Raw genomic sequence first — 15,715 nt, 5'->3', positions numbered from 1 at the left:
GTATATCATGCTTAATACTGTTAATGTATCCATTTTTCATAAACAGTCTACAGATTCAATGCAATCCCAGCGGAAATCCCAGGAATAATTTTGGTAGATGTTGACAAAATGATACTAAGAGGTAATGAAAGACACAGAATAGCTACATCAATACTAGAGAAGAAAAGCAACACGGGAAGATTTATACACTTTATTTTTAAAATTGTTATAAAGCTAACATAATCAAGAGAGTTGGATATTGGTTTGAAAGAGTAACACAGAGATCAATGGACTCTTAGAGAGTCCAAAAACAGATCCAGATTTGGATGTTCAATTATACAACCAACATATCAAGGCAATTCAACGAGGAAAATTTTTTTTCAATAAATGATGTTGGAGCAACATATGATGTTGGATATGCATATGGAAAAAAAATGAACATTGACCCATATTTCACACCACATACAAAAATTAATTCTGTATGGATCACAGCCATAAGTGTCGATGTTAAAATGGTAATACTTGTAGAAGAAAATAGGAGAAAATCTTTACTTTGTATGAAGCAAAGATGTTTATTTTTTATTTATTTTTTAAAGTTTATTTATTTTTGAGAGAGAGAGAGAGAGAGGGAACAAGTGGGGGAGGGGCAGAGAGAGAGAGAAACACAGAATCTGAAGCAGTTTCCAGGCTCTGAGCTGTCAGCACTGAGCCCGACGTGGGGCTCAAATTCATGAACCATGAGATCATGACCTGAGCCGGAGTTGAACTCTTAACTGACTGAGCCACCCCCGGTGCCCCAAAGAAAAGATGGTTAAATAGAAAAAACAAATCATGAAACATCAAAGAAAATGATAAATTAGAGTTCATCAAAATTTTAAATATTTTACTCTTCAAAAGATACCATTAAATAAACAGACAAGTCACACACTGGGAGAAAACATTCGCCACATATATATCAGCAAAGTAATTAAATCCAGAATATATAAAGTTTTACCACGAAATAAGAGAGCAAACAATTCAACTAAAAATGGGCAAGAGATCTGAACAGATATTTCACTAAAAATGATATAAGAATAGCCCATAAATATCTGTTTCTATGTTCAATAATATTAATTATGAGGCAAAACCCCACTGGAATGTCTAAAATTTGAAAGTTTGCCAATGTCAAGACTTAGTGATGATGTGAGATACCTGGCATTGTTTTTATATGTTGCTGGTGGGAATGTAAAAAGGAACAACCACTGTGGAAAACAGTTCCGTGGTTTCTTAAGACGTTAAACATGCCTTCTCATACCACCCAGCTATTCCATCGCTAAGCATTTACCCAAAAGAAAGGTAAAGATATATTCAAACAAAGACTTGAATGCAAACATTTACAGCAGTTTTATTTGTAATAGCCAACACCTGGAAACAATTTAAATGTCTTTGTTCATGTGAACAAATAAAGAAAGATGTCCTATAGCCATACACGTAAAGAGCTATTAATTACTCAGCAGATACATGCAACAACGTAGCTAAATCTCCAAATCATTATGTTGTGTGAATGGGACCACACATACAGGAATATATCATTTTCACATCAAATCTAGATACTGCAAACAAACCTGTAAGTACAGAAAACAGATCAGTGATTGTCTGGGGACAGACGAAGAGGGAGGAATTGATTGGAAAAAGACACAAGAAAACTTTTAAGGGGTGATGGGAATCTTTTTTTAGGTTGAGTTTGGTGGTAGTTTCACAGGTGTATACATCTATCAAATAGAGTCCAGTTGGGTATTTTATATATGTGGGATTTAGTGTATGTAAGTTATACATTGGTTAAGTTTTTTTATTTTAAAGTCAAGGACTCAGATACACCTCAATGAACTATATTCCTAAATAAATAAGTAAATAAGTAAGTAAATAAAAGGTCTAGGAGAGATGAGGGGCTATTTTCAACCCAGATGAAGTAGTGGAAGGTTACAGAATCTCCCCCAGGCAGGGGTCAAGAAAAGTTGGTTAATTGTTTATCAAACTTTTAACTGCCGTATGACAGATTAGAATCCGGAGAAGCCCCACAATTTATAATGACTCAGTCTTCTGCACTTGCAGCTTAATGTACACATGTGCATAAGTAGAGTATCCACTGAGAAACAGAAAGCAAAGAAAATGAAATAATTGGAAATGTGCTAAAAATGAAAAGTGCACAATCTGCAATAAAGAATTCCATTTAATTGGCTTAACATCAGAAGAGAGGATCAGTGGACTTGAAGTCAGGTTGATAGAAACAACTCCAACAGAATCACAAAAGAACAGAATAAACAGCAAAAATACAGAAGAGCACCTGACATCTATAGAACAATGTCAAAAGGTCTGCCCTACATGTATTTAGACTCCCGGGGGGGGGGGGTGGAGAGAGTGGGGATACAAGAAGAAATATTTGAAACGGCTAGAAACAGTCCATGTTTGATAAAGCACTAACTCACAGATCCAAGAAGTTCAGCAAATCCTCATGCACAATAAATACAAAGAAAATCACACCTAAGCATATTGTTACCAAACTTCCGTAATTCAAAGATAAAAAGAAAAAAAAAACAGCGAAAGAATCACGGAAACTAGCAAATAATGAAACAAAAAGTTAAGGACTGAGAAAAGGAAACAAAAAACAAACCTGTTTCCCTTAAATTATACATCCAACAAAATATTCTTCAAGAGTTAATATACGTGAAAAGAGTTGCCTGACTATTGCAATCATAACTTCAGACTGATGGAAAACTTAAAGATACTTTATTTTAATTTGACTGAATTTCTATCAAAATTCTTTCAAACGCATTAATTTTCTGTTTCATGCATTAATTTGGAAGTTCACAGGTCTTTGAAACCTAACTCTAGAGTCTCATTTGACCCTGTAAAAGCAAATATGCTATTGACCATATGCAAAATCATTTACAAACCACCAGAAAAACATATATATCCAGGAAAGATGGTGAAGCATAGTATTTAAGAGGATGGACGCTGCTTAGCTACAAACACAGGTTCCACCACTAACTGAAGGTATGACATTAAGGCAAATTACTTTTCCGCTCTTGACTCCATTTCGTCATCTGGACATTAAGTAATAAGGTAGGACATTTCTCAAGGGGCTCGGTAAAGTTTTCATTTTAATTCAGTTTTAACAGTGCTTAGAATATAGTATGTGCTTAATAAAATGTTGACTCCTATTTTCTGAAATTAGGTACAAAATTAGTCTGGCACCTCTCTGCTACATTGTTCAAGGCTTGGTTGATCTAAGGCAGCAGCACACTAGTTCTCAAAGTGTTGTCTGTAACTTCTTGGGGATGCCCCCGAGACCCTTTAAAGGGTGTGCAAGATCGGAGCTGTTTTCATTACAGTACTGAGGTATTATGTGTGCTTTTCATTCTCATTCTCTCAAAGGCACACAGTGCAGCTTTCCACAAACTATGCAACATCTAACAATGTCCTCATTCTCCCAGCTAATGGAATGTGTGCTTGTGAAGAACTCTCTAAGGTAGCGGATTTAGTGTACAAATATATGTGTGTTCAGGGATTAACTCAGTTTGTTCTTAGAATTTGCACTGTGCTCTTCTCAGCAATCACTGGTTAGACTCGCTATTATCTCTGCAACCTTATCATTGTGCAGTGTTATTATTTTAAAATTCCCGAGTCTTCCTTACACCTACATGTATACACAAAAAGCAACTATACTCTGCTGTTTTGTTTTGTAGTAATATTAAATTATGTTAAAGTTTTCTAAATTTTAAATTTTCACTCAGCTGTTAGTTTAGAAGTTGATAATATTTATTTCAATTTAAAGGGAAATGTATTTGTATCTTTCATATATTTAAGGATGCACTCTTGGCTTGAAAAGATGACACTGGAAGACTTTCTCAGGCCACAACTGTACCATCTACGCCTGCCACGGCGGACTTGACATCCTCCCAATACTTAAAATTCTTTCCAGATGATAGCCACGGCGATATTAACAAATGTGGTTTTTTGATAAAATGCAAAGTGTGTCAACATTTGGAAGATCTGAAAAGCTCAGTGAACCCGTATTTTCCAATGACCATGATGTTACAAAATCATATATTAATAAAGTATCCATTCACAGAACACAGATTTTAGTGGTTTCATGCCCCATATTGCAAGTAACCTTTAAGTTATGATCATTTCAAATTTTGAAATTTTTTACACCAGAAAAATCTACAATTATCTTTTAAAAAAATTTTTTTAATGTTGATTTATTTTTTGAGAGAGGGAGAGAGACAGAGCATGAACAGGGAAGGAGCAGAGAGAGAGGGAGACACAGCATCTGAAGCAGGCTCCAGGCTCTGAGCTGTCAGTGCAGATGTGGGACTTGAACTCACACACTGCGAGATCATGACCTGAGCCAAAGTCGGATGCTTAACTGACTGAGACACTCAGGCTCCCCCACAATTATCTGAAAACACTATTAAATCACTCCTCCCTTTTCAACTGTGTACCAGAGTAAGGCTGGAATTTTTTCATATACTTCAAAAAACCTGATTTTGTTTTATATTTTGTTTTAATATATTTTGATATGTTTTAATATAATAAATTATATATTTTGTTTTAATATTAAGAAAATATTACTTTTTATTTCAGACAATTATATAATTATTGTGGGTTCTTATACCAAATGCACAGTTAGTGCTTACAAATAATATACTTTCGGTTTATATCTCACAAATCAGTTGGGTGACACCACTTTACTCTTCCACAGGCTGTACCTTAATGTGACACTAATTCTATATCCAGTGGATCCTTCCCTGTGATACTGGACAAGACAATGTCTTTCCTCTTCAAAGCCTATGCATGGCTCTAGACTCTAAAGCAACATGCTTTCTCCAGGGTAATTCTTTATAATTACCTCATCTTCCCTTAAAATCTTTACTCTTTCTTCTACTAGAATCCCTCAATGTATCCATTCATCCATCCAACCATTCATTTATGTGTTCATATATCCTAGAAATATTTATTAAGCACCTCTATCATTGCATTCTAAGACATGAGGTTTCAAGAATTCAAAACAAAAAGAAACAAAAACAAAACACCACTAGATCCTTAAGGAATGTGTCATGTAGGGATTGGGGTGTGGACAGGATAAAAACACACAAATTCAATTAAAAGGTGATCTCATGTGACAAGTGATGGGGACCCAGAAAATCTGCATCTAAATCTGACATGGTACATTGGTAAATGCTTCATCAAAAAAAAAAAAAAAAAAAAAAAAAGAGTTGAGTCTTCTAGAAAAAGTAAGAAATAATAAGGCACAGAAAACAAGAAAGGTATTCCAAGGAGTAGAAAAATATGTTCAAAAGACAAAGACAAACAAAAAAAGAGTTTGGTGTCCAGTTACAGCAAAGGCAATATGGCTATAACACAGAATTCAAGTAAGAGAATAATCAAACACTGAACAGCAGAGTTAGACAGAAAAGTAAGGCTGTCAGAATACCTGCTTGAAATTATGAACACTGCATGTTTTTACACCACTTACAATGGCTTTTAACACGTGGCATGCAGCAAATTCTTAATACTCATACAATGACCAATGACTATTTATCGAGGACAGTTAATGTAAAGAAACATAGCCAAGTACCATTTCACTGTGTGTAAAATAGACTAAGACAACATACAACTACCCATTTTCACTATGTACTGAAACAGATCCAATGTTAAGATAAAAATAACTCAACCAATATTACTCTGGTTTGATTTGTGTAGATAACCAAGGCCACAACATGCTGGTGAGGGAGATGTTCTAACTGCCCCCAGTTCGGACAGGAAACAAAAGTGTGAAAAAACAACTCTTTTCAGGACCTTCTTTATTTTTTTTAACCTTACTCTTCCTGTTTGAGCACCATATTGCCACCCAATGTCCCCTACTTGTATCTGCCTTTCTTATTTATGTCATGCATGCTACGTCTTTCAATTTTCTTTTTCTCTTATATTTAAAAGTCTACATCAACGAAACCATGCTCTTGACTGATGGTAGAAGGCAACATAATAAATGTGACTTTTGGTATTGGGCAAACAAGTTTATACTCCTCTTCTGAGTAACAAAGTTATTCTATAAGTTATTCTAGTTATTCCTAGAAATAAAATCCAAAGGACTACATTGATCCAAAGGAGTTGTCTCTAGTATCGGACAAGTGGAAGAAAAACTTTTGTGGTAGATGGTCTTATGATACCCCTTATATACATACCTCTTATACAACCTTCTTGCCCTTGGCCAAGCCATCAGGTGAGTTGCACGTGGTAACCCAGTCTAAGTCAAGATAAATTCTTATAGCTTCCAAGGATGGGGAAGAAAGGGGGAAAGATAGCAAATTCTACTAGGTATAATTTAGTATCTAACCCAAGGAACAGATTCTAGCAAGAAATATCACAACTTTTCTATATACTATTGCTGATATACATGTTTTTAAGCATAAGACAACACAACATGAGCTTAAGAATTACTTGTAAATCAGTCACTACAAAAAAAAAAAAAAAAGAACCAGAAATAGATGCATGGCATATTAAATTATTATTTGGGGTAGAAGTGGAGAAAGAGGAATGTTACTTACAATTAGTGACTGTGAATATTTTAAAACATTTAAAAAATGGCATTTTACCCAAAGAATCTTCACTGAGAAAAGTGCCTTTGCTAATCACATTTACAAATGAATGCTAATCTGGTGTAAGCATATCTTGTTTTAAATACTACATATCAAGTATTGACAGTGTTAATGTGTTTACCCAAATCTCTTCCATGCTACAGTTGTAATCGCCCATTGTGCTATATCAATTAAACTCTAGGTTCACAAATACACAACTTAAATGTTTATATTATGTCAGTGGAACACTGAAATCCCTTGTCCTGTGTGTTAACAATATAAACCAAAGAACATTTGACTACTTATAATAGTAAGTATCTGAAGCTGCAAAATGATGGAAAATTGAGCACAATTAGCAGCTAATAATTTCAGTTCCTACAAACAAAATTAGACTAGTAAAATAACAAAACTTCTCTAATAAAACACACGGCATTAAAGTCACAGGGTTTCCCGACCTCACAGATGGAAACACCTGATGCAAGGTAAGGAGCCAAATAATCCCTCGTTAAAGCTAGAAATGCATATCAAGCTTTGAATAGTTTGAATTGATTTATGAAGGTCTAATTAAAAGTCAGGAATATGCCGTATCCTGTCCCCAGACTCAAAAAACAAAATGGTTCTACATTACCTAATAAAGCGAAAACTCTGCCTGACATCCTGGCCTTTTGTAATCTAACCTCTCTTTACCTTAAATCTTTTTATAAATAAGTCCCCGCATAGCCTCATCACTCCAAGCAGGCCCCTCTCACATCACACATTTTTACTGAGTGCTTATGATCCATGGGACACTTCTATTAGGTGTCTGTGAACAGAATGAGAACTGAACAGCAATGGCGCCTCTGGCCACTGAATAGGAAGGAGTGTAATGGTGAAAACAGACAATTCGGCAAGCAATTACAGGACAATACAATCATATGACGGGCAAGTGCAGGGCCTTGAAGAAAAACATAACAAAACACTCCACGGAGACTCAGAAGGTCAGGGAAAGTTTCTGAGAAAGTAGAGCCTAGTTTGAGGTTTGAAGGATGAGTAGGTATGGGCCTCTTGATAACTGAGCAGAGGGAAAAGGGATCTAGAAGCGGAGGGAGGAGTAGAAGGGTTTCCAACAAAGGAATACTGGCAAGTTGTGCTTGAGAAGTCTCGGTGTGCCCTTTCCCCCTTCACACCCTGGTTCCACGTGGACGCGCACGCACACCTGCACCCCACACTCATCCCACTCACCTGCTTCCGGCACCGCGCCTCTCTTTTCCTCTGCCCAGAACACTCTTCCCACGCTTCTCTATATTTAAGTCCTATGGGTCCTGCAAAGTCCTACACGGGTCCTCTTTTAAAATCTCAGCTAAGAGCCAGATCCTCTCTAGAAAGCCTTCAATGTTTCCATCCTGCAAAGCGCTTTCTCTTTCAAGTTCTTCAGAACTTATTAAAAAGGCACCACAAATATTAAGCTCATTGTTAAGTGCTGACGTGTGTAATTCTGAGACTATTTCTGGGTTCTGTTATCTCTACGCGCAGACTTCAAATTCCCTCAAGTCGGGGGCTGTGTCATAAACTGTGCTTGTATGTCCCACAGTGACAACCATAATCCATAATAAACTTTATTGTGAGAAGTACAAAAAAGGGACTGAGCCTCTGAGAAGAGTATCGTAATACATAAAATAAGCCGAAGCTTCCAAAAATTACAAATTCAAAAAAAAAAGTTCTTTCAATTCTTTATTATTACCAGATCAAGTGGAGATGATGGCATTTGCATTAGGTGTATGAGGAGTTCAAAGACTGGGGGGGATGTGAGAAAATTCAAATGATGGCACATGACTGGTCCAGCAGAATTACTCTACTTTCATTTCATCCCCATTCCTCAAGAAAATAATTTTCATACTGGCAAAAGTAAGACTAAAATCAAAATAACAAATTTAAGGTTCAAGATATGGAATGATGGTAAATATTCTAAATGAGTTTAAATCCATTCATTTGAAGAAACTGCATTACAACGTACCAAAAGCATTTGCGGATGAAAGAAGGGGAGAGTTAAAATCACCTTTAAAAATATTACAATGAAGAAAAGTGTTGATAGAGAACAAAGAATCCAGTCATTGTCTCAATTTTCAAAATAGAGAAGGTGAATTCCACCAACTGCAGCCTAGAGAGCTTGACATTTCATTCCAGGCACGATTCCCAAGAGATTCTTAAATCTATGGTATGGTATGGCAACTCAAAATGTGAGGTGTTGTTACCTACAAACTAGTGAAGTGTCGCAAGGAGCATATCATTCTAAATTGATCTAGTGTTATTTCCTTTTGTTCTTTTTTTTTTAATGTTTATTTATTTTTGAGACAGAGAGAGACACAGCATGAACGGGGGAGGGGCAGAGACAGAGGGAGACACAGAATAAGAAGCAGGCTCCAGGCTCTGAGCCATCAGCCCAGAGCCTGACGCGGGGCTCGAACTCACAGACCGTGAGATCGTGACCTGAGCCGAAGTCAGACGCTTAACCGACTGAGCCACCCAGGCGCCCCTTCCTTTTGTTCTTAATAAGGGTACTTGGGATCTATTCTGCAGAAAGTGGAAATGCATTTTAGAAAGAAGTTTGACCAAGTCTATCACCTGTCACTCCTGGGCCACACGAAGGAATGCAAACTCCAAAGAAAGAGAGTTACTTGGCGATGTAACTGGTTGGACATCCATGTAAAGAGGACTACTAACTCACGGACTCATGTAAAGAAGAGGAAGGTATCTAGGATGGTGACAGATGTCCTTCCAGTTAGCATTTTTAACAGTTGCTTGGATGAAGACATTAACTGTATCATAATCAAATCTGTTACGGCCTCTGAATTGGGAAGAATGGCTAATCTTCATCAAGGAATCAGAATCCAAAAATACCTTGACCTTCTGGAACAACAGGCTAACTAAAGGTAAAAATTAAATTTAATTGCAGCATCTTTAAAAGTCCCAACTTAAGTGGCCAAATCTATAACTGAGTAGAAGTGTATCTTCAGAAGAGTATGGATAAAAAGGATGTATAATTAAACAGTACAGTGTGGATGTAAAAAAAAGTGGGGGAAAAACAGATTCGCTTTTTAGGATGATTTACTATATGGTATCCAGAGGAGATAATCAGATATATCCAATGATATCCGTCCACTCATCCATGTTCAGCTCGGGGCACCACATTTTAAGAAAAACACGAATGCATTCAAAAGAGAAATTCCCTGATGATAAGACTTACAAACCGTGTCAATTAAGGATGAGTTGAATGAACCAGATATTACCATAGAGACACAGGAGTTGTCATATATAAAAGCATTTTGTGTAAGTGCTCTAAGAGGTAAAAATCAGGATACAAATATTGCAGTGTTAAATAGTTTCATTCAATACAAGAAAAGGATTCTTGGGGCACCTGGGTGGCTCAGTCAGTTAAGTGTCTGACTTCGGCTCAGGTCATGATCTTAAGGTTCATGAGTTTGAGCCCCGCACTGGGCTCTGTGCTGACAGCTCAGAGCCTGGAGCCTGCTTCAGAGTCTGTGTCTCCCTCTCTCTCTGCCCCTCCCCTGCTCATGCTCTGTCTCTCTCTCTTCCTCTCTCTCTCTCTCTCAAAAATAAATAGAAACATTAAAAAATTAAAAATAAAACAAAATAAAATAGTTCTTATGCTTGGGATGGGTCAAATAAAGAAATGCCTCCTAAGTTCCAGATAATTCCTGACAAACAGTTTGCCTAGACTGATCTTAATATTCTCCGTGAATCTGGACATAAGGTCATCCACTAAGAATGAACAAAATCAAGATAATGTGGGTGGGCTGGAAAACCTGGAAACATCGAGAACAAGCACGATGGAGAATTTGATACGGAATTATCCAAGAGAGGATAAAAGAACTTCCTAGCACTGTTAATCATCCCTTAAGCAGAAGTCAGAATGAACTAGATTCTGGTAGGCACAGTGGCTAGAGATCTGAAGTCTGCAGCAGAGTTGACATTGTCCAAGATGAGTGTGGTGAGGAAAGAGAGGAAAACATGAGCAAATTGGGCGTGGCCAATGAACAATAACGGGAGAAAAGGATGTTGGGTAGTTGTGCATGAGTGTAAGGATCGGAAGGATAAGAGGCTGTGGAAGAAAGGACATGAAATTCTTAGCTTTCTGTTCAGCTGGGGCAATCCTGAGCGATGAGAAGACCCAGATGGGTAAATACCAGCAGACTCCAGGAGAGCAGCAGAAGTAGAACAGGCCAAGGTGCGGTGAAAGCCAGATGCGTAGATGTTGAATGAGTGTCCGAACAATGACAGCTGATGAAAACCCTTCATTATTTTAGATTCCTGAGGAAAGGAGAATGTTCAGGATATCAAAAAGCACCGCTAACGGGGTGAGGGTAACATGAGTGAAGGATGTAAATTTAAAAAGATAGAGGGTAGAGGCACCTGGGTGGCTCACACGGTTAAGTGTCTGACACTTGGTTTCGGCTCAGGTCATGATCTCACAGTCTGTGGGTTTGAGCCCCGTGTCGGGCTCTGGGCTGACAGCACAGAGCCTGCTTGGGATTGATTCTCTGTCTCCCTCTGTCTCTGCCCCTCCCCTGCTTTCTGTCTCTCTCTCTCAAAAATAAATAAACTTAAAAAAAAAAAAAGATAAAGGGTAACTGGATGATGATAAAAGAAATAACAGTTTACAAGCAGTTCTGAACAGACTGCACGCCATGAGAGAAAAGCACAGCAGTGTCTCTGGATGATGAAGACGATAATATTCCACAGAAGGTCAGTGGAAAACAAATATATTTTTTTTAAAAATTATATTCTTAAACAAAATAACTTCTAGCATCAAGACATAAAAAAACCTTAATTCAATCATTACAAAGACAACATAATTAATCTTATTAGACACCTACTATGTACCAGGCACTGTGTATCCAACGGTTGAATATCCTGAAAGAGATGGGAGTTTGGTAGGCAATACAGATATCTTAACAGGAATTTTTAATGCAGTGTGGTGCAGACAAAGGAGATATATATGTAGACAGGTCAGACCTGGAAAAAATTTCAGGATTAAGAAGTTTTTCTTCGCCCAACTTCCTTTCCCCAGGGTGCTCCCTCTCAAAGCCATCGTCTTCTGTTGGCTTCTTGCTAATTCCTACTACAGTGAGTAGGAGGAGGTGGTCTGTGAGTTAATTAATTTGAGCTGCCTTTGATTTTCTGAAAGGGAGAGTACATTTTATAAAAAAGTATGAATTGGCAGAAAGCATTTCAGGTCATTGACATGAGTAACTATAAGCAGTTAAAATCACATTTTTGTAGCAAGGGGGAATCGTGACCAGAGACCCTCAGATTTTATAAGATAATCATTCTCTTCTACTGTAGGCTGAGGAAGGAGCTGGCCTATCTTCACTCCTTGCAAATAACTATTCATACTCAATAACCCTCATGGCTATAGGAAGATAAAATCTGTTGGCCTGAACCCAGGAAAGAGAAAAAAAATATGAAATAGGTCAGACGCTTCCAAACTGATTGAAAGAAATAAAATAAGCAAATATGATTCAGGATAGCCAAAAACTTATCCCAACCCCAAATAAGTCAACTAGTCTATGAACAACTAAATTTGTTCATAGAAAGCCCTAAAAGTTGCCCAAAGTTCTTATTGTATCAGGTCAAGATAGAGATACTCAAAACAAACTTATTGGATAAACACCTAATAAATACTTATTGAATAAATCTAGATGTTCTAGAGACTAAAAACTATTGCAATTATTAATATTTTACAAAGAAAATATCTTTCTGCAAATATGCAGAAAAATAATAAGTAGTGATGTTTAAGAACAGTTGCTTGGATGAATATTTATAATCAAATGGTGTAAAAATTAGTGCCATAAAAGTTATATATCCTAGCAAATGAAAGAGAAAAGCTAAGCAACTTCCTGGCAAATCTGACATATAGAAAATATTCTGAATAACTAATTTCCTCCAAAATACTTTCCCATCAATAACATGCTTTTTGGTTTATTCAAATACTGCTTTAGCTTTCCACTTCTCTTTACCTGGAAAACTTCATTAAGGCTAATTTGAATTTTTTCTAGTTTTGAAAAAATACTAACTACAGACATTTTGGGTATCTATATTGTTTTAAACTAACTTGTAAAAAAAATCAGTATTATCCCCTCTATAGTCATTATGAATTGTTAGCAAATGTAATATATAAGTGTAAATATAAGATTTAATTTCCCTGACATGGTTTCTGACAAAATTCAAGGTTATCTAATCTTAATTTATAAAAAAAAATGATATTAACTAAAGATTTTAGGCTTTTTTGTTTGAAAAATGTCTGCAACAAAACAGCTAACATTTAGGCACAAAACTATCTTATTGACATATTCATAATCACATGATAATGGTTTAAATTTTATCACTTCTTTAGCTTTCAGTGCAATATTAATTAAAGCAGTTTTTCAAAATGACACCTTAGAACAAAATTGTTTCATAAACCATAGTTATAAGAGATATAAGGACTAAGGCTTTGAAGTTTACCACATTTCTTTCTCCTTTGGTGTTGCCAGATAGAAGTCAAATACCTTTACAGTTTCTTTCACATTCTCTAAATGACAGAAAACTATCTTAGATATATTATACCTGGAAGGGCCTTTAAGAGATTATTTATATTCATATACTTTGAAACACCACACCATGTAGAAGTACTTTATCTTTTTGTTGGGTTCCAAATAGAGAAAAATATAATTTTTATTTTCTATGTCATACACTAGAAAGAGATCTCCCAGTACAAGAAGAAACAGAATGTACCTATCCTATTCATCACAAATTTCTACTAAACAAACTTCACCAACCTAAGTTGCCTGATACATTTAAAAACATGCAAGTGTTATATGAAATGTTTAAATATTACAACGCTAATTATTCTAGAATTTTCCTAGTTTATGTCTGCAGTCTTTATGCAGAAAGCCTATTGTTGTGACAAGAAGTAAAGCTTATATATTTTAACCTTGTAGTTCTTATTTTTCTGTTGAGTCAGAGATCCCTCTGGACTACCACCTAAAAATAGAGCGACTCAAATGTTTAAATACAGTATCAGGGGCTGCATGACCCTTTGAAGCAGATACACAGACTTGAGTTGGTTAATAACTAAACAGAACACAGACCATCTCACAAAAAAAAGTAATAGAGTTTATATGGCTTTTTGACAAATTAAAGTTTGCTTGGAAATTTTAGATTTTCATACTGTTGTGATATTTTTGTTGCTCTTGATTTTTACCACTCTTCATAACATAGCACCTGAAATGACCCCTCTTGAAAAGAAAACATAGCCATTTTCGGAAAAGCAACAGATTACTTCTGCACTATGAACCAAGACATGAAAATCTCCACCATTAAGTGCTTCAACGTTTATGTATCTGTCACCAGAGGGTTAATGACGTTCCCACCAAGACTAGTTCAAGTAAGTAGGTAGACCTTTAATGATATCACCAATGGAGGGCTGAGCCTGAAGAAAATCACTACTGATACAAAACAAAAGCTCAAAAAAACCCATATGTATATAGATATCTAGAGAGAGAGAGAGCTCCTCTTCTATTTAAAACTCAGACGGATTTTCAATATATTGTAAACCAAGGTGCCTTTGACCAGTTACCATTAAGTGAAAGGTTCACTGTGGTTTATTTCAGAAGACACAAACTGTTTTACCAAGTGCAAATGAAGGAAGAACCATATGAAAATAAGCGAGCAAAAGAAAGACGCACGAAATCCATAGCCTGAATCACATGATCACGATGCACCGCAGCCCCTCGCACGACCGACCGCCACAGCGAAGCTGCTCAGCTCACCACTACAGGCTGCAGCCACAGACCCGACACGCAGAGGCTGCTGTGATCCCCTGCTTACCATTACCCCGAAGCGCGGCGGTCACAATGAAAACAGAAATTAGACTGCCAAATTAGACCGCGAGCGCGCGCGCGCGCGGGCGCACACACACGCACACGCACACGCACACACTTACTCTTCGGTCGAGCCCCGAGCAGCCCGGCTGGAAGTTTGCTGGATGCTTTGTCTAAGCAATTCAGCAATCGTTCGCGGTTTGCTCTCCAGAAGGGCGATTGGCTCGCCCACGCAGCAGCCGGCGGGGTGAAGTTGCGGTAAAGCCGGGGCGCGGCCTCGAGCCCCGTCCGGCTCTGAGGTCCCCGCCACCCTTTGCTCTGCCGCAGCTGAACCTCGCGTGCGCCGGAGGCCCGGGCGCCCTGGCCGTGGGAGAGCAGCGGCCCCAGCGCGCCCCGCGCGTTCTCACGCCCCGGCCGTGCGAGCCCGGCCGCTGGCGCTGCGCGGCCCGGCGCCTACCCCCTCAGTCCTCTTCCCTCTGGCCCCGCAGCTCCCCCGGGCCCTGAGCCGGGCCCCCGGGCGCCGTCTCCTCTGCTCCCTCGCTCCTCCCCAGCGTGGGAACCGCGCCCCGGCCCCCGGGGGCTGAACAGCTGGGAGCGCATGGAAGTCTCCCCAGGGAGGAGAAGGGGCACGAACCCAGCCCTGGAGCCCCGGCAGATGGCCTGCCCCTCTGGGGAGCCCCGACCCGCGTGGGCACGCAACGACCACTTACTCGCTGGCTTCCCAGACCTCGCGGCTGCGTTTCGGGATCTCCGGCAGCTCCAGGGCGCGCCTCGCAAATCCCCACTGCCAACGCAGAAAGAGAGTGGGCGTCAGGAACCAGAGAGGGTGAGCGGGAGAGGGGACCCTACAGCGGCACCTGTCAGTCCGTGCTCGAGTGCACCTACCGCACAGGCGACCGCGGTACTCACGCTCGGGCTCACTCCCGTCTACCTGCTCAACAGGCTGGGCGGGACGCGACGTGCCTTGCAAACCGTATTCCCCGCGCTGCTCCCAAACACTCAATCGGTTCTGGCCGTGGTCCCTCCCTGTCTCCGTATCTCTCTGCTGACCCCGAAGGATCCCTTATAATCCCTTTCCCTACTGCATTCAAGTTCTTTTCAGAATCCCTCCCCTTCTCTGCACCGAAAGACTGAAAAAGAAAGTAGAGACTAAAACGCACCATGGTGAGGTCACTCAGGGTCTGGGTCCTCCCGAGGCTCGTGACGCTCCCCGCCCCCTCTCCCCCGACCCAGCCTGCCGCAGGTATGGGTCGC

The 15,715-nt window shown here is 39.0% G+C and overlaps 1 protein-coding gene and 1 long non-coding RNA gene across 11 annotated transcripts in view; one reads left to right on the top strand and one right to left on the bottom strand.

The window, feature by feature from the left end:
• GUCY1A1 (guanylate cyclase 1 soluble subunit alpha 1) overlaps positions 1-15,715 on the bottom strand; it is a 62,776-nt gene extending 47,061 nt beyond the window's left edge. For 2 of the 10 annotated variants that reach the window (XR_006964248.1, XM_047090690.1), the window contains exons 1-2: positions 15,622-15,710; positions 15,172-15,245 (exon numbers count right to left, since the gene is read on the bottom strand). The gene's annotated coding sequence lies outside the window, so the exon portion shown is untranslated. Of the gene's footprint in view, positions 1-7,820; positions 8,029-11,612; positions 11,778-14,326; positions 14,424-14,583; positions 14,807-15,171; positions 15,251-15,346; positions 15,482-15,621 lie in introns of those variants that run through there. The other 8 variants (XM_047090686.1, XM_047090687.1, XM_047090681.1 and 5 more) reach the window with 7 other exon arrangements.
• LOC124520086 (uncharacterized) lies at positions 10,751-13,960 on the top strand. Its single transcript, XR_006964249.1, has 3 exons — positions 10,751-10,824; positions 11,217-11,342; positions 13,860-13,960. It is a non-coding gene; the product is annotated as an uncharacterized LOC124520086 (long non-coding RNA).

The sequence above is a fragment of the Lynx rufus genome, unplaced genomic scaffold (genome assembly GCF_022079265.1).
Source record: "Lynx rufus isolate CCGP_SWC_20201006 ecotype Redwood Valley unplaced genomic scaffold, mLynRuf1.p SCAF_3, whole genome shotgun sequence".
Taxonomy (NCBI): Eukaryota; Metazoa; Chordata; class Mammalia; order Carnivora; family Felidae; genus Lynx; species Lynx rufus.
The sequence above is the reverse complement of the archived record's forward strand: the minus strand, read 5'-3'. Positions and strand labels throughout refer to the sequence as shown.